This window comes from Pleurodeles waltl, chromosome 1_1 (genome assembly GCF_031143425.1).
Source record: "Pleurodeles waltl isolate 20211129_DDA chromosome 1_1, aPleWal1.hap1.20221129, whole genome shotgun sequence".
NCBI classification, from domain to species: domain Eukaryota; kingdom Metazoa; phylum Chordata; class Amphibia; order Caudata; family Salamandridae; genus Pleurodeles; species Pleurodeles waltl.
The window spans coordinates 219247011-219266872 of NC_090436.1; the positions used below are offsets into that span (position 1 = coordinate 219247011).

A 19862-nucleotide genomic window follows, 5' to 3' on the forward strand; every position below is an offset into this window, starting at 1 on the left:
CATTTAGAGTTGGTGACATTGCCCATGCACGCAGGGCTCCTCTCAGATGTGTAGTGACTCCCAAGGCTCCCTACCTTTAGCTTTCCGACACTCTCATGGAAGGTGTAATCTATACATTTATTAGAATACATTAGTTTGTCAAGTGTTCAGAACCTATGCCTCTAACACCTTTTTAAATGAGCTCTACAAAGTATGAGAGTATTAAACGAACCAGAACCCCAGAACTCCTACTACCCGCACCAACCCTTCAGTTACATGAGAAAGAGACATAAAATGTATGCATTACAGTATATCACTCAAAACCTGAAGTAAATCGCTCACCTTTATGGAGGCAGATCTCTGGCATCCCACCTCTAGATCAGCCCGCAAGGCTACGCTGGATGATATGCACAACAGCCTCATATATTTGGGGCATGTCAGTTCTTTCAATTTGTTGGAGAGAACTATGAAGAAGAGGACCCACACCTCACCAAAACCCCTACTGTTGTGTCCAGAGTCAGCTATTCTATCCATAATAAGAAGATATGTTCAGGAATTTCATCAGTGCCCTAGACAAGGTCATCCCCTGGTTTGCCTACATACTACAGGACCCTACTGATCACAATAGGAATGTTTGTCTATTAAGAAGACCTAGCAGGCTCTAGCTGGTAAGCGGGTAGCTTGTACATTAAATATATCACCAACATCATCTAGAAAAACTCTTCCTAGTAAGCTTGAGACAGTTCTAGAGAAGCTGCAAAAGCAGCAGGATGACTGTGTAAATGCAGCCTTTCCAACATGTCTCCAGTCTTTCTGGGCACCCTTTGTGCAGTTAGGCCGTGGTGAAGCCCCAGTAAGTGACTATCTTTGTCATGATCTTACTGCCTGTGGTACTTCTCCCCGTACAGTGTGCTATCTGAAAAACATCTTCCCATTCCTTAAAGGTGAAGATATGCCTTAACTACTGTACCCACTGTTCTTTGGCCTGCTGACCTCTCTCTCACAGGCAAATGGGCCAATAATCTATACATCTCCGATAGTATGTTTGAGAGAAGCCATTTCTTAAATGCCATTGAGGGAATACTAGAGTGGGTTTTCATTGTTCTGCTGGTCACCCAGTGTCTGATCTGCACATATTTATTGCACCTATTCCTATTGAGGCTGTCCATATTCTTCTTCACCTGATCAAATAGAATAATGCAAGACAAATCAAATAGGTTTCCACTATTTTACTCCCTTGGTCTTGTCAATTGCAGAAGGGATCCTCTTTGAGAGTCAGTTTGAAGCCCGGACTGGACATTATAGGAATAAGCGGTGATGTTAATGTCATCAGGCGTTTCTTCTCTGCAACCCTGTCCCACACAGCTAGGATGCCTTTATTAACTTAAGAAGAGCACAGCCTCCACGCCCTAACTGTCTTTTGAAGTCAGGGAACTCTCCTTTATGTGTATTTCTGCAACCGGTAGGTCTACGAAGCACCAGTGTTTCTTGGGCAGCTCATTTCCCGACTTCACCACATATCTCAACTGGACAGTTTGGTAATATTGTGTTGGGGATGCTCACCCCATCCTCCTGTGGATGTTTGTAGGCTGTTTTAAAATGCATGAATGGCTTTTAACCCAAGCAAATTTGTCAACCTCTCTGCAATTTATTCAGCATATTTGGATGGAGAGGAAGTTATTGGAACACAAATAGAAACCTGGGGAGGGTGTTCATCTTAAGGGTGGCTATTCTACTCATCCAGGACAGCATACAGTGTGCTTACATGCTAAGTTCTTGTCATCCTGATGGAAGGAGTGGTAGCTGTTTTGAAGGTATTGATTATTTGCAATCCTAAGTACAGAATGAATTAGTAGGCCCATTACATACGGAACTGGGTGCAAAGGCCATCTTGTTGCAGGAGGGAATTAAAGGCTGAGGATTTGTGAGTTCTGCAGGTTCAATATGAACCCCAGCATTACAACAAAGTTCTGAATCTCCATCACAAGGATGAGCAGGAAATGGACAGGGTTTGTGAATGTGATGATCACACTGTCCGCAAATAGGCTTAGTATGTGCTTTCCACCCAGTTCTAACCCCCGTAAATTTAGTGTTTGCCCTCATCCCCTGAGCCAAGGTCCCCATATAAAGAGAAAACAACAACAGGAACAAAGGGCAACACTGACAGAGCCCTCTCGGACTTGAGAGGAGGGCGAGAAAGAATACAATTTTTTCTGACCATAGCTGTGGGAGTACTGTATCCACAGAGGACCCATCTACAACATTTTGCTCTGTAGAGAAAGCATTTGAGACTTGGCAGCCTCAGAGGAGGTGAGGCTACGCAAAACGTCTCAGAGAGAAATGGGTACTTTAGCGCTAGGTAATCTCTGCCAGCTGGAGAAGGCTTGAGACTGACCACTTTTACGGTGAACGGCTAGCACCTGCCCAGTTCACGCAAAAATCCCTTGCCCATTCAATCCTATAGGATCATGGACAGAAGTGTCAGCCTCGCTCATGTTAGGGTACCACAGTAACTGGCCACTGCGGAGAACTACAATGGCAACAGAGAAGCATGGTTGAAATGTATAGATTGTGAATGCATTTTGCCTGATAAGTGCACCCTTTGAATGCAGTGCTAGGCTTACCTACAATATAACTTTCAAGATGTATTCTTCTGAGATGCAGAAGTCTGTTTCTGTGTTTTCTCAAAGGTGAAAAATTCCATTCATTTTCATGTTTTTATTTTCCACTCAAATGTTATTGGACCGGTCTCTTTCTGGCAATTTTAAAGAGTATTCAAATCATCTGCCAAGGGGATGTTAAAAGGTCTAACCAAATTTAAAAGAAAAAAACCTTTCCCTCTTTGAACAAATTGATGTTTTTCTTTCATGTGCTGATGCAAGAAGACTAAGTACCCTTGCAGCATGCTGTTCAATGTAGGTGTAGGTGGTGGGGAGGCTGAGAGTTGATGGAACCCTGTGGGGTCTTCCGTGCTCGCAGGCCTTGTATTTGTCTTTATAATGTGTCATCAAATGCACCATGTGATGAAGCATTTCTTTTTACTGTTTGCAAGGTAAATGAACTGATGCACTTTGTCAATATAGTCACATAAAACAGGTTTTGTCTTTCTAATGGGAGAGGCAAGCTATTGGTTTTGCCATAACTGTTTGTGAAGCATTGTTAAAAAAGTGAATAAAAAAATTCAAAATTCTGCAGTAATGTCAAAATTTAGATTATACTACTGAATATTGTGATACAAGATTACAGAGGATAGACTATCGCGGGACAACATATCAAAAAAAAAGTGCATATAGGGAAGTATACGTTAACTATTCCTAACTCCACATCTACCTACCTTGAAGATATATATATATACCTCATAGGTATTTGTAGAGTTAGGTATAGAAAATGTAGACTTATTTACCAATCAATATATGTTTCATATTTTGTCCTTGATAATGTGTCCCATCAATATTCCGAGGCCGATATTAAGAGTGCACATCCAAAACTGAACATTAAATTCAATAAAATGAGATAAAATACACTTATTTTTTAAATACTTTTCGAGCAGGACATTCCTATCAGAATGTAGAAAGCTAGTTGAACATGATCCTACTTAAACAGGGCCGCACTGGCCTATTGTGCACCAGACATTTTAGTGAGCTGACAGGGTGGGGGCCAGTTTCACTGTCAGTGGGAGCTAGTTTTGTTGCTGGACCTTGTAGTGGGTTCCTTCACTGTAAGTATATATGACACTTTCAGGCAACGGGAGTTGGATTTTTAAATTTGTATTAAGTATTATTTCCTTGTTGGATTGTTGTTTTAATTGTCCGATCCTTTCAGCTCTTTCTTTATTCTTCTGTCTTGTCTTCTTAGTTTCTCTTTTTTTATTTCTCAGGTATGGTCCAGATTTCAGGGGTATGGCGTTGGAGGCGTTCCGTCGGTGAGAAGAAAGGAAAAGGAAAGAAAAATAGGTAAGGGTCTTGTTTTCAGACCTTTTTATTTTCTTGGGACGGGACAGAGGGATTTTCACCAAAAAGAAAAACCCCAAAATGTAAAAAGCCCAGTGGTGTTTTGTTCATGCAAAGAAAGAAAAAAAAAAAAGAAAAATGTAAACAAATCTTCCTTTATGCGCTTAGCGGGGAAGAAAGGCACCTACCCTAGTAATAAAGAACAAATAAAGACTTTAAGGTTCAAGTATGTTAACTTTGGGGTTGGTGTTTGTATGTCTCTCTCTCCTGTTTCTGGATGTCGTTAGGGTAACAATAGAGAGCTATCCCGCAGTTGAAATAAAAATGTATATCTAACTATGACCAAGGTCTACCTCCCCCCTCAGTGGTTAGAGAAAAAAAAAAAATTAAACAGATGGCAGGGAGCTAAAAGAGCCCCTCTCTCCAATAGTAACCCGTGGGGTTTAGAATGCAGGTATGTACCTGCGAAAGCCACGTCCCTCCGGGGACGTGTCTGGCAGTGCGGCATGAAGAGATATCCCCGGATGGCTCTTTTCATCCCACTGTTCTCGCATCCCACTCTCCTGATTCAGCTTCTTTTTCTCTTTTCTCCGACATCTCCGTCCGTCCCTCTTCTCCCCTTTGCGTGCGTGCCGGCTCTTCCTTTCTCCTTGGCGTCCGCGTCGGATCCTCTGTTTCCGGTGTTTCAAGTCCGACACCCGGATCCACGTCGGTGGACGGGGCTTCTGGGTGTAGGAAGGTGCCCCCCGGGGAACTGTTCGGCAGGCCCCGGGGGGACAGTCTGGAGCTGGGTCATTGCGACTGTGCTACACATCCCCTCCCATGAAAAAGGCTGTTCGAGGCTTTGCCTTATGGGATGTCTGGAGAGATAGTCTGCGGTAACCAAACGATGACCTGGGAGGAGATGTTCTTGGAAAATAAAGGGTTGCAACTCCATAAATCACTGTGGGATCCTAGGATTAGTGTCTTTGTGCCTCGACAGCCAAGTAGGGGGTGCGTGGTCAGTTTGCAATATGAAAGGATGACCCAAGAGATAATATGGAAGAGTCTCTATAGCCCATTTGATGGCCAGGCATTCCCTCTCAATAATGGGATATTGTTGTTCCCGGGGGAGTAGTTTCCTACTGATAAAAACAATAGGGTGATCCTGGTCATGTTCATTTTTCTGGTATAAGACAGTCTCCAACCCGACGTCAGATGCATGTTTGTAACAAAAATTGTTTTGTAAAGTTAGGAAAGGGTAAGGCATGCTAAGTGGTTAAACACTGTTTGAGAAGTTCGTAGCTCTGGTGTTGTATGGGTGTCAATTTTAATATTTTAGAAGGCTTTTCCTTTTTTTAGGAGATCTGCTAACAGGGCGTGGTAGTGTGGGATGAAACTTCTGTAATATCCCACAAGTCCCACAAAGGATTGTATCTCTTTTTTCGAGCCGGGGACAGGAATTTTAGGGATGGCCTCAACTTTGGTCATTTGTGGTTTAATTTGTCCGTTCCCTATATAATATCAGAGGTATGCTATATTATCTTTAGCCATGGTACATTTTTCGGGATTTACTGTGAGCCCTGCTTCTTTTAATGTATGGAATACCTCGTCTAGGTGATGGAGATGGTCATCCCATGACTCGCTAAAGATTACAATGTCATCAAGGTAGGGAGCCACATATGGAGTGTGTTTTCTTAACATCCAATCCATTAGCCTTTGGAATGTTGCAGGGGCCCCATGTAATCCAAATAGGAGAACGGTAAAATGGTACAACCCTGAAGGCGTGGAGAACGCCGTTTTCTCTTTATCTGGGAGATATAGTGGAATCTGCCAGTATCACTTGGTGAGGTCTATTGTGGTCATGTACTTTGCCTTACCCAGGCGTTCTAATAGTTTATCGACCATAGGGATGGGATAGGTGTCAAAGTGGAAGATTTTGTTAACTTGTCGAAAGTCTATGCAAAAGCGGATCGACCCATTAGGTTTAGGGACTAGGACAACTGGGGAGCACCAGGGGCTGGAGGAGGGTTCTATGACTCCCATTTGTAACATGGACCTCCTGCTCTACTAACGCTCTTCGAGCTTCTGGGATTCGGTAAGGCAGACAAAATTATTTTTCTTGGGTCCTAATATGATGTTGGATCAATGACGTTTTCCCGGGGTTGACTGAAAAAAAGAGCCTCATGTTTTCCCAATATTTCTGTTAGTTGTTTCTGTTGGGTAGAGTGTAGTTTGGGATTCGGGGGGGAAGGTGTATTGTTGAGTCAATAGGTTTTGGGCATAAACTGATTTCTAGTCTTATGTTTTTTTTGACAAAAAAAATCCTATTTGTGGGGGTTCAGGAGTTTCTTCACTTTCTTCCCATTTTTGTAAACGGTTGATATGATATATTTGGGTCCTTTTTGGGGTCTCAAGATAACAATAGTTCATATGTAACTGGTGTTACAGCTTTAAGTACCTTAAATGGTCCCTGCCATTTAGCTAATAATTTGTTCTCCGAACTTGGCAATAAAATGAGGACTTCATCACCTGGGTATGATTGTCTGAGCGTAGTAGTCTTATTGTAGTACTGCTTTTGTTTACTCTGAGCTTGCTCTAGGTGATTTCTTACATCCTCCCATATGGTGTGTAATGGATCTTTTAGTTGATGGCTATACTCCAACAGATCTTTGTCCTCAGTTTCCTCTTCTTCCCATTTTTCTATGGCCATGTCGAGTAGGGATCTTGGTTGGCGCCCGAACACCAACTCAAAGGGACTATGGCAGGTAGATGACTGTTAGTAGGTTCTTCTAGCATAAAGGACCAGAGGCAACTTTTTGTCCCAGTCTTTTCCTGACTCACTGATGACCATTTTAAAAGGGTTTCGAGCGTACAATTGTATCTTTCTACAAGACCATCCGTCTGTGGATGAAATACGGATGTTCTAATTTGAGTCAACCCTAATATCTGGCAAATTTGGGTCATTAGGCGGGACATGAAGGGAGTACCTTGGTCGGTAAGTAATTATTTTGGGAATCCCACCGTTGAAAAGAAACCGATCATGGCATGTGCTATGTTTTTAGTATTCATACTCGAAAGGGGTTTTGCTTCAGGATATCTGGTTGCGTAGTCTACCAGGACGAGGACATATCTATAACCCCTTGAGGAAGGGATAAGGGGACCTATAAGATCCATCCCAACCCTAGAAAATGGGATATCAATAATAGGTAACAGGAAAAGGGGTCCCTTCTTGGGTGCTCCTGGATTTACAAGTTGGCAATGGGGACACTGTTGGCAAAAGTGACCTATATCTGAAAAGACCCGGGCCAATAAAATAGACGCAAAAAGTATTCTTCTGTTTTTTTCCCTCCCAAAAAGACCGCCCCCTATTAGACGATGGGCCATGTGCAAGACTTGTATTCGGAAAGGTCGGGGTACCACTAGTTGTATCCGTTCCTGCATACCATGTTTAGTTATTCGATATAACAAATCTTTCTGTATTGGAAAGTAAGCGCCCACCTGTCCGGTTTTCTCTGGTAAGGCTGTCTCCCAGGGGTGTACTAGGTATAGTTTCTTGCTGTCCATTCCATTCAAATGATATTGGGAACCAGGGGATATGATTTCTGGTCACCATGAACACTACAAATAGATATGTAATCTTTTAAAGGTATTAATGTGTGGTCTACTAGGTTGGCCCTGATGACTGATCAGGCTACAATCTGAGTCAACTAACGCCCGGGTGATCCTTCCGTTGATACACATGTCTATGGTATACGTCCTTCCTGGTATATAACACTCTGCCTCTTGTAATCCCTATCTCCATGGGTTCAGAGCCATCTGCCTTATGGGGGCAGTTCCTCGTAATATGACCCCACTTGGCGCAGTTGTAACATTGGGGTACTTTTGGGTAAGAAGGGGGTTAAGGGGTTTTGGGAGATAACTCGGGACGGTTGTACGAGGTATTGTTGTTTGTCCCTTGGATATTCCCACCTTGAATTCAGGTGCTTGGTGGTAGGTGCAGGCAAGATCTATGGCTGTGTTGGTATCAACCTTGGGATGCTGTTTAATCAAATTGCGCGTAGATGGTGGTAGGGCTTCCAGGAATTGTTCCAATAAAATAATTCTAATTAATTCTTTCCTGTCTGGGCTATTGGATGTCAGCCACTTTAGACCCAAGTCTTGGATCCTAAAATAGAGGGCTCGGGGATTCTCCATGGGAGTCCACTTGGTCTTGCGGAATCTGATCCGATAGTATTCGGTATCATGTCCAAGTCTCTCCAAAATTCACTTTTTTATGTCTGATAAGGGGTAATGCCACCAGGGTTTATCGCCTGGTATGCTGCTTGCAAGGTTCCAGTTAAAAGGGGAGCTATGTACTGGCCCCACCTTTCTTCCGGCCAGGTGGCTGAAGTAGCTACACGCTCTAAATTTGTGAAGAACGCGTCTGAATTCTTCATCATCTTGGAATTTCTTTAGGACTGAACTGGGCACATTGGGATGTACCCGGGTTGCTGCAATCGTGTCAGTTAATGCATTCTTGTGTACTAGTTGGTTTTTGGCCATTATTGTGGCCTGACTCTTCAGGGCATTCTGAAGTGTTTCCCTTTCAGTTTTTGCTTCTCTTTGTTGTTCCTCCCATATCATCTGGAGGTGGCGCTATCCTTCGGCCAATCTCTGGATCATACCTTCTAATGTGGGTCTCATTTCCATCTTGATGGTTCAGTTACTCTCTCTGCTATTTAATTCAAATATCCCACTTCTGACACTATTGCAGTGGGTTCCTTCACAGTAAGTATATATGACTTTTTCAGGCAACGGGAGTTGGATTTTTAAATTTGCATTGGGTTTCCGGGTATAGGAAGGTGCCCCCGGGGAAATGTTCGGCAGGCCCCTGGGGGACAGTCTGGAGCGGAGTCGTAGCGACTCTGCTACAGACCTGCTGGCCATATTCCTAATTGCAGCACTTTTAAATAAACAATGCAAAATTAAGTGCACACTTTAAGAATGCTTTCAAACCATTTGTCTTTGCAATGTTTATTTAGAAGGAATGCAAGTTGTAATGTAGCAGGTAGGTTCCCAGCAATAAAACCAGCCCCCACATCAGTGAAATTGGCCCCCATCCTACCAGCCCACCGAAAGCCTAAAGCCACTTAGGCTGACCTTAAAAATAAAAGAGGACTGGCTACAGGTACCTAAAAGAACATAAGAGCTGTCAGGGGCTGTGAATAAGGAAGTGTCAGAACCTAAAGGCAAATGCCTGCAAAAGTCAAAATTCATTTGAACAACATCTGGAATGGAAATAAATGATCTTACCATTAGATGCTCTGCAGCAGCCCAACTCAGCCTGCAGATTTCCAGGCCTGTAGAAGGGAACATTTGCTGTCCATCATGTCAAGTACAGCTCCTATCCCAAACTCTGAGTGAGTGCAGAATCCTGCCTGCTGACCAGTACCATAAAGGCTGTCTGGGCCTTAATGCAACATGTCAACAATAAGAAACCAAACAATACCAACCTGATAAAGTTTGCTTTTAGTCAACCTCCAGCCAAAACATATCTGCTGCTGTATCTTAACAAACATGCTGGTAGGCACGGTAAGGAACATGGAGAGCAGTGGGGGGCAGTGTTGTGAGAAGGGAAGCAGCACATGTGGAAGAGAGTAAAATATAACCCATGAACCTCAATGCATTGCTCAATGAAAAAAAAAAAATGAAGTTCTCTCACGCATGCCGTGGAAAGAATCCAACTAACAAGTCAGCCAACTAAAAGGATAACAAAGAAGCTATCATCAGAGGAGAGGCAAACAAAAGAAGAGGAAGAAAACCATCTGAATGCAAACCAAGCAAATGTGGCTGACAGAAAACCCAACCAATGATAAGCAATGGACTGACCCAAAGCCACCTGTAAATATTGGTGTTGTACACAACAGATCCCCAACCTAAGATAAGCTTGATAGGAAAATGCTATTGGATGTGGGAGTGCGCTGAATCACGTTATTGTGGAAGTTGTTTCATTGCAAGTTCTACATTTAAATGTATTTGGTCTACAAACATTCAACCAGGAAGACATTCAAAAGGCAGCAATATCCTAGGGGACAAGGTGTTTGGAATGAAGCAAAAACAGAATCATAACATCTCTGCACTAGATCGTATTACAACAATTGGAAACACAATCATAATAGGGAGCAGTGTCATTTTATATCAATAATGTAGAAAAACTAGATGAGGCCATCTAGTAATCAACAGCGCAGAGGTAATTTTCGATCTGTTTCACAATGCCACCGCTTGTACACGCCAAGATAGTCACACCTGGCTCTGCTCCCCAAGAAAGCAAGATATCTTCCTGTGATTATGATTTTTTCTGAGACAATTTGTACCACTGTATAACCTAAGAGCAATGAGTGTGTCTTCCCTGTGACAAAGCAGTTCTAGAAATCTGTGTTCTGAAAAAGTAATTTTTTTTTTATGCCGTAGCTGTACAAAACTTTTTTTTTTTTAAACGTTAATGTTTTATTAACAAATCAACAAGGCAGTCATCACATACACAACTTGGCAATGGTAATCAAAGGAATCCATGAGTCATCGGTTCGTAATTTATCTGAGATACACAATGTGTCCCATTTCTCTAACATCTACAATAATAAATTGATCCCCTTGGGATTTGGTCACATCTGCTGTTTGCTGGAGATAGCTGTGCATAAAGTTGGTAGTTTATCCTGGGTTTGGAAAATAACTATCAAACAATTAAAAGGATTCATCTGCAGGCATTGTGTAAGGAAATGCCTCCTTGCCTTTACTGATGCTAAGTTATGATTGAAAGTGTGCTGGGACCCTGCTAACCAGGCCCCAGCACCAGTGTTCTTTCCCTAAACTGTACCTTTGCTTCCACAATTGGCACAGCCCTGGCCATCAGATAAGTCCCTTGTAACTGGTACCCCTGGTACCAAGGGCCTTGAGGCCAGGGAAGGTCTCTAAGGGCTGCAGCAGTCTTATGCCACCCTGGGGACCCCTCACACAGCACATACACACTGCTTCACAGCTTGTGTATGCTGTGGATAGAAAATGACTAAGTCAACAAGGCACTCCCCTCAGAGTGCCATGCCAACCTCACACTGCCTGTGGCATAGGTAAGTCACCCCTCTAGCAGGCCTTACAGCCCTAAGGCAGGGTGCACTATACCACAGGTGAGGGCATAGGTGCATGAGCACTATGCCCCTACAGTGTCTAAGCAAAACCTTAGACACTGTGAGTGCAGGGTAGCCATTAGAGTATATGGTCTGGGAGTTTATCAAACACAAACTCCACAGTTCCATAATGGCTACACTGAAATCTGGGAAGTTTGGTATCAAACTTCTCAGCACAATAAATGCACACTGATGCCAGTGTGGAATTTATTGTAAAATGCACCCAGATGGCATCTTAGAGATGCCCCCTGAATACCAATCCGACTTCTAGTGTTAGGCTGACCGGTTTCTGCCAGCCTGCCACAACCAGACGAGTTTCTGGCCACATGGGGAGATTGCCTTTGTCACTCTGTGGCCAGGAACAAAGCCTGTACTGGGTGGAGGTGCTTCACACCTCCCCCTGCAGGAACTGTAATACCTGGCGGTGAGCCTCAAAGGCTCACCCCTTTTGTTACAGCACCACAGGGCATCCCAGCTAGTGGAGATGCCCGCCCCTCCGGCCACTGCCCCCACTTTTGGCGGCAAGGCTGGAGGAGATAATTAGGCAAACAAGGTGGAGTCACCCACCAGTCAGGACAGCCCCAAAGGTGCCCTGCGCTGAGGTGACCCCTGACTTTAGAAATCCTCCATCTTAGGTTTGGAGGATTCCCCCAATAGGATTAGGGATGTGCCCCCCTTCCCTCAGGGAGGAGGCACCAAGAGGGTGTAGCCACCCTCCAGGACAGTAGCCATTGGCTACTGCCCTCCCAGACCTAAACACACCCCTAAATTTAGTATTTAGGGACGCCAAAGAACCCAGGAAATCAGATTCCTGCAACCTAAACTAAAAAGAAGGACTGCTGACCTACAAGCCTGCTGAGACGACGGACGACGACAACTGCTTTGGCCCCAGCCCTACCGGCCTGGCTTCTGACTCGAAAACCTGCAACCAGCGGCGCATCCAACAGGGACCAGCGACCACTGAAGCCTCAGAGGACTGCCCTGACCCCCAGGACAAAGAAACTCCCATGAGCAGCGGCTCTGCTCAACAACCTGCAACAAACTTGCAACTGTTCTACAACTTTAAAGACCTCAATCTTCCCGCCAGAAACGTGAGACTTCACACTCTGCACCCGACGCCCCCAGCTCGAGATCCAGAGAACTAACACCACAGGGAGGACTCCCCCCGTGAGTAGCCCGAGATGACCCCCCTGAACCCCCCACAGCGACGCCTGCAGAGAGAATTCAGAGGCTCCCCCTGACCGTGACTGCCTGGACCAAGGGACACGACGCCTGGACCAAGCACTGCACCCGCAGCCCCCAGGACCAGAAGGAACCGAACTTCAGTGCAGGAGTGACCCCCAGGTGACCCTCTGCCTAGCCCAGGGGGTGGCTGGCCCGGGAAGCCCCCCTGTGCCCTGCCTGCACTGCTAGAGTGACCCCCTGGTCCCTCCATTGAAACCAATACAAAACCCGACGCCTGCTTTGCACACTGCACCTGGCCGCCCCTGTGCCGCTGAGGGTGTGTTTTGTTTGCCTACTTGTGTCCTCCCCAGTGCTCTACAAAACTCCCCTGGTCTGTCCCCAGAGGACGCGGGTACTTACCTGCTGGCAGACTGGAACAGGAGCACCCCTGTTCTCCATAGGCGCCTATGTGTTTTGGGCTCTCCTTTGACCTCTGCACCTGACCGGCCCTGAGCTGCTGGTGTGGTAACTTTGGAGTTGCCATGAACCCCCAACGGTGGGCTGCCTATGCCCAGAATCTGAGACTTGTAAGTGTCTTACTTACCACACAATCTAACCAATACTTATCTCCCCCAGGAACTGTTGATTTTTGCACTACTTTTAAAATAGCTTATTGCCATTTTAACAAACACTTTATATGTTATTGCTCTAATTCAAAGTTCCTAACTTACCTGTGTGGAGTACTTTGCATTTTATGTATTTACTTCAAATCTTGATCTTGTGGTTCTAAAAATAAATTAGGAAAATATATTTTTCTATATGAAAACTATTGGCTTGGAGTTAAGTCTTTGAGTGTGTGTTCCTCATTTATTGCCTGTATGTGTGTACAACAAATGCTTAACACTACCCTCTGATAAGCCTAGAGCATTATAATTATCTAATTGTGCCACTGTCCTATCTCTAAGGGGAACCCTTGAACTCTGTGCACACTAACTCTTACTTTGAGATAGTAAATACATAGCCAACTTCCTACACATAGTGCTCCCAATATATTTGTACAGATGACTGCAAATATTTATATCCAACCAGTATAATCTTGGTCCATGCAGCTAAGGTTACCAATCTCACATCCTACTGCCTTATTCCCACTCGTCTTGTGCCACTTGTGGGAAACTGGCACTTTGTTGCAGTACCCCCTTCACATTTGTGCCTGGTTTCTGGTTGCAACAGTAATTGGCAACACCTTTAGCTGCCACTTTAAGTCCCTGGTAAATGGTACTTCGGTACCCAGGGCATAGGGTACTAAGGGTAGGCCCCTGAGGGCAGCAGCAATGATTGTGCCACCCTCTAGGGCCCTGCATCCAGATGCCCCCAGCACTGCCATGGCAGGCTGAGTGTCCTAGTGCAATCCAAACATGCAAACGCGACATGGCACACTGCCTGTGTGCCCTAGCCACTATATACTGCATGCATAATGGGTAAGACACTTCTCTGGCAGGCCTTCCAGACCTAAGGCAGGGTGCACTATAATGTATGTGATGGCATAGCTTCATGAGCAATATGCCCCCACTGTGTCCTTGCCAAACCTGGGACATAGTGAGTGAACAGAGTAGCCATTTTAATATATGTGCTGGACACTGGTCAACACCAGTTTTACAGCTACATGATGGCCTCTCTGAACCCTGGGTTGTTTGGTATCACTGATAAACCCAAACTGGAGCCAGTATTGGATTTATTACTAAATGTACCCAGGGGTCACCTTAGAGGTGTCCCCTGCAAAAGCTAAACACCCTGGCATGGTTGCTGACTGGTTCTAACCAGCCTGCCACCGCAAGAAAGCTAATCTACAACCTAGGGGTGAAAGATACTTCTCTCTGGGTTGCAGACAAAGCCCATCCTGGGTGGAGGAGCTAACAACCTCTTCCTTAGAAATGTGCACTTCCCTGGCGGCGAGACTCAAAGGGCTTACCGCCTTTGAAACTCAACCCCCAGGCCTTCTGTTAGCAGCAGATCAACCCCCCAAATTGCAAACCACTTTCAGCGGGAGCAACGGCTGGAAAATACAAAAAGGGTAGGAGGAGTGGCCCCACCTGGCATGTGCTACCCCTAAACTGTTACCTGCGAGGTGGACACTCAATTTCATTTTCCTCCATCTTGGATGAAAGGAAAATAGCCAGTCAGGTATAGGGAAGTGACCCCCTCCCCACAGGAAGTGGTCACTTAGTGGGTGTAACCACCCTAAGGTAGAGGACCCATTGGTCACTAACCGGTTCCCCCTAAAATGCCCATGAATTATAGTATTTAGTGGCCATCCCTAGACCAAGAAGTCGGATTTCACAGACAAAAGAAGACCAGCACCCAGAAAAACCAAAGCACAAGAAATGTGGACCTGCTGCACCAAAGAAAAGGCACCAAACTCTGCCTGCTGCACCCAGGACCACACAATCATCGCTGAGGAGCTGCTCGACAACTGGACAACTCTACAAAAACCCCAGAGGACCTCCAGACGTTGCAAATCACCACAGAACTCCTTCCAGAGTAGAGGTACCACTCAAACTGCAAGAAACCAACAAGCTAGTGAGGGTCACTTTACTGACCAGCTGCTAACTCCCGAGCCGGGTTGCCACAGCTGGACCAAACTAAACACGGACGACCGCGAGGGCAAACCCTGCCAGTGTGCCAAGTTCGGTGGCACTGCACCCACCATCGGGCAAACCGTACCAATACCCTGGGTATTGGTCAGCTGGCATCAGACATCCAGAAAAACAGCTCGCCCAGGGCTGCAAAAGGACCAGGAGGAAGCCCCAGTCGAGGGACTTCAGGAACACCCTGGATCTTGAGCCAGAATGCCTCTGTTGTCCTGCAAACGTCCCTTGAACTAACTTACCTCCTGCTCCTGAGGGCATCGTTGGGCACAACTCCTGGCTCACCGATTCACTTCACACTGAAGGGCACAGAAGAACCTGGTGTGCCCTAGAGGTCCCCCACCCCCAAGGATCGATCTTTAAACTTGCCTGTGCAGTGCTTTCCCAAATGGTCCTCTTCAGGGCCCTGCACCAGCTCCAGAGACTGTCTCCTGCGGCTCCAGCCTGAACCAGGAGCCGCACAAACTTCTCAAGCTGACACAGAGTGCCCACCAACAACCTCAATCAACTGGTAAAATAGGAACTTGAAAAAACCAACTATGCGATTTTATATGTATTTTTAAAGGTGATGCCCCATTTATTCCTATGGTGCGTAAATTACACATTTAAAAAACTGTTTTTATTAAACTTTAAAAATTCCTAACTCGAAAAGTACTTACCCAATCCCGATGATCTTGGTCTTAAAATGTATATAAAAACTTGAAGTATTTTTATAAATTTGTCTCGGTTTATTCCTTTGAGTGTTTGAGTTACAAGATTTATGCTGTGAGTACAAAAAATGCTTTGCACTTCTCCAAGATTGGCCTAACTGCTCGACCAAGCTCCCATAAAAATTAGAGCATTAGGTGGTCTAGTTTTACCCCTGTAAACTAATGTATGTTTGCCTGTACCCCCGCTCAGTGTGCCTAGATTTGCACAGTACATGGAGGGCCAGCCTCCTGCAGATCAGTTTTGGTTTAATATCAATGTGAGTGGAAATCCTTCATGAATGTGAACAACTATGAGTAAGCTAGAGGCATGTGACACACAGGTGACCTCAAACAAACAGACGATAACACAGTTGAATACAAGCACACTGGACCAGTGAAAACAACACCAATAATGCACCAAGACAATTGCTATCACCTTCCCTCGTGTACATACGTTTGGAATTTGGAACTCCTGATTCACTAAAAACTGGTCAGTACTGAAGAATTCAGCTCGTCAAGCATACAAACTAAATCACATCTAGGAATTCCCAAAAAGAGATACCAAGTGAATTGTCCAGGTTCTCAAAGTTCCATCAAGTGGCAATTCTGGGATTGTGACAGAGGATGCTAAATGCTGGTGCCTTCAACTTAGTTATAAAACCACATTTCCTTTCATTCCTACCCCAATAAAGTCAAACAGATGAGCTAATTATGTGGCGTGTCTATGGTAGAGAGATCGGAGTCAGGTATGCAAGCATTATTCTTCTGGTCAAAGTATTCTGAGAAGCTCTCCCACTTTGACCACAATATTTGTATTAGAAAACTGTGTTTTTATAATTAAACTGGCCAGATGAATGTCTCGGATGTTGTCACTAAAATGATGATTCTAGAGTCTCAAGCAATAAATTGAGCTATTTGCAAAAAGTCTGGTGCCTCCCTTTTAACAATTTTACACTTCATCAATCCAATCTTTATATTCACCAGAATAGTTGGACAACGATCACTTTCAACTGTCAAAAACTCACCTGCTGTAAATATTCCATTCTAGACTTGATCATCTCAAAGGATACACTTCTGACCACAAAGGATCCCATTCAAGTTTTTTGGCCAGACTACTTACAAATTTCTTTCACGCTGTCCGTTTTGCACCAGAACATTTCAAGTCAACTTAAAAAATAATTGACATAGTTTTTCAACAATAAAAACATTGACACTGGTATTCTTGAGAACATGGCTCATGGGAAGGAACCTTCTCATTCTCATTTACCAGCAAGACATTAATTTCAAAAGGGATGAATACAATAAATGCTTGGAAAACCTTATCAATGAATTTGCTTTGTTGCAAAGCAAGAATGAAAACCAAAACCTTCTTTCTCGTGGTTCCTGAAAGCTCTGTATGTCAAAGAAAGTGCCCGAAACTACTTAAAAAAATGCAGACAAATCCCTCTCTCCATCTAATCTGGCCAGTCTTAGGGCTGCCAGAAGAAACTATAAATACCATATCTTCGGAGCTACATCCTCACACGTCAAATCTCTTCTAGGCATCTCTCAGAACTGTCCAAAATTTCTATTTGAAGTAATCAAACCACCAGACATCCACTATCATGACTTAAACAATAAAAGCGAAGTGTGAATACCCTATGGAGTTCTTTGCAGAGAAAATAGTCTTCAAGCTAAACCTTAAAGCTCAGTAGACTTGGTTACACTTCGAGACAGTCTCAGTCAATCCTTTGAAATTATAGCCAGCCACAATTGATACCAACAACCTGAATAACTTCTGCCATTCTCAACAATTCCCCTAGAAAAATAACGGTGTTACAAAGCTGTGTAGCACCCCAACCTTCCCTTGACTTCAGGAAAACAACCTCCTTGACACTTTCCAATCTGGAGTAATACAGATTACTGCAGCACAGAAATTGCCTTTCTACAAACTGCAGATAATTATTTCCACTGCCTGAACTCAGGTAAATCATGCCTACTTGTGCTCCTAGACCTCATGACTGCCTTCAATGGTCAACCACTTCTCTATGATTAACATCTTTAAAGAACTAATGGGCATCAAAGGGGTTGATCTGAATTGTTTCACTTCCTTTCCGCTGAAAGGATCATGAGTAGGTAAAATTGGGGAAGGGAGCGTGGCTTGAGTGGCCAAAATGGCAGACATGCTTTATGCAAGCCAGCTGCACATCCCGCTTATCCGGCTGTTATCCTGACAGGAGACCACCATTACCACTCGTCAGCCTGCCTCCTGCCTTCCCTGTCTCGTCCGCTGACGGTACAAGTCTTTGTTATCATCGAAGGGAGCGGAGGTGAGGCAACACTGCAGCCAGTTGCTGAGGCCTGGGTACCGGGCTCGCGGCCCATGAGGCAAGGATGTTGTAGCAGCACTTCTAGGTTGACACGGGGGGCTGTGTCTGCACCGTGCACAGCTTTCTGTCGGCTGCAGCCCTGAAAGGCAGAGGATTGCTGCAGACCAGAGCCACACGACAACTGAATGTTCTGGCAATGCTGAGAGTGAACTTTGCCCCATAGGGCTCACCCCTACTGGAAGGGAATCCCCCCACCTTTATCAACACGGTGAGCGCTCTGACTAAGCACAACACCCTTTATGGGCAGCCCACTCTGATGAGTTCCTGATCTCCAGCGCTGGATTGAAGCGCTACTATTATCTCAGCTGAACTCTCTGCAACAGGACAGGCCTGTGATAATGTGCACAACACTCCCACTCCTGCATATCACTTACAAGTGCTCTTGGATTAGACAGACAACAGACACCGGTCGTGAAGGAGAAAAGCCATGGCAACACATGCACTACTCAGGAGCACGCTGTTTGTCGCCATGTGGTGAATTGTGTGGTATAGCTGGCAATTTAATGAGCAGAGACTTGGTGAATGAGCGACGTGGCTCCTGGAGCACTCTGCGCACTACTTGAAGAGGTCTCCACCTCTGCACACTGTTTATATAACATCCTCGGACGCAACGACATAGGATATATAAAGCAAGATTGTACACTCTTCCTAGTGCTGTATGTGTTTTCATGGGACACAGAGGTGAGAGCTCGGCATTGTGTGACCTTTGTTATGGCTACTACCGCTCCCAGGCCTGCTCTTTCTAGAATGTTCTGATTTGCCTGCCTATCCCTAAGCTTGTGGGGCTGATTGTGCTAACCCGCCTATGGGACCCGGCTGGTGCTGGTAAGCAGGACCCATTCCTGAGCACTGGCTACCTGTCTGCTGCAGCGTGTCAGCAGGTTTAGCCAGGAACTAAACTTGTGGCGGTAGAAACAACTACCTAAATCCATAGAGAGGTAAATATCCTCACTAGAAGTCAAAATTATTATTTCTGTATTGTTCTTTCTAAAAACCAATACAATCTATGATAGGAGTCAAAGGAATATTAAAGGTGAAAATGTATAGCTCAGTTTAGGAAATCACGCAAGGGAAAACAATGCTGTCTCCTTGATGTGCAAACAACTAAGAGAGTGTATGTGGCATAATTTGCAATGATGTCCCCTTGGGTATCAAAAGACTACTGAGGTTTATTTGTAAGAGTTAATGCCTGTGCTAAAACAAGATCGGAACCACAGATTAATAATAGTGAGTGTAATAGAAGCCCTCTTAGGTTTATGGAGAGAAAAGACAGACTAACACAAGCTTTGTGTGGCTCTTAAGTAACCATAGAAATCATTGGTGATAGTAGCACGCTGCAGAGATGGATAGGATATCACTCTTGCCACTGAACTTTACAGTGGTGCCAGAGCCTTGGCAGCAAAGTGCATATGACAAAGAAAAACAAGCATTGACAAACCCAATATGCCTGGCTTTTTGTTGGGGCAAAGTGTTTGGTATAGTTAGGCAAACCCTCTGCGTGTTGCTATCCTAGAAAGAAAATACAATAGGAAAGCAGTATCTTGGACTACAGAAACAAGTGGAAGTCCTTTTGGCGTGGTGTTGACGGCAGTTGAAGTGCCTCTGTGCCGCCGACCACCAGCATGACTACTGGAGGATTTTCACCCAAATCGTGAAGAAATACTTCTGTACTTGTAATGTGGAGGTCTTCTGGCGCGCAGGGCTTCGGCAGTCTGTGTACAAGACCGCCCAAGTCACAATGAGGGCCTATATCTACCTCTAGTGAGACGATCCAGCCATGCACCCAAATGAGATGTTTGATAAAACCGTTGAGAAATCACTTGTAGAAGGTCAGTTTTTTTCCTTAAGAAGAATCCACTGTATGAAGAAAAAGTCCAATGATCCTGGACCTTGGATTCTCTCGTATTTCTGACGTAATAGCCCT

The 19862-nt window shown here is 44.8% G+C and overlaps 1 protein-coding gene across 6 annotated transcripts in view; it reads right to left on the reverse strand.

Annotated features, from left to right (window-relative positions):
* The window catches only part of CPLANE1 (ciliogenesis and planar polarity effector complex subunit 1), a 1992329-nt gene that overhangs the window by 224714 nt on the left and 1747753 nt on the right, over window positions 1-19862 (reverse strand). The gene's annotated exons all lie outside the window — the stretch shown is intronic.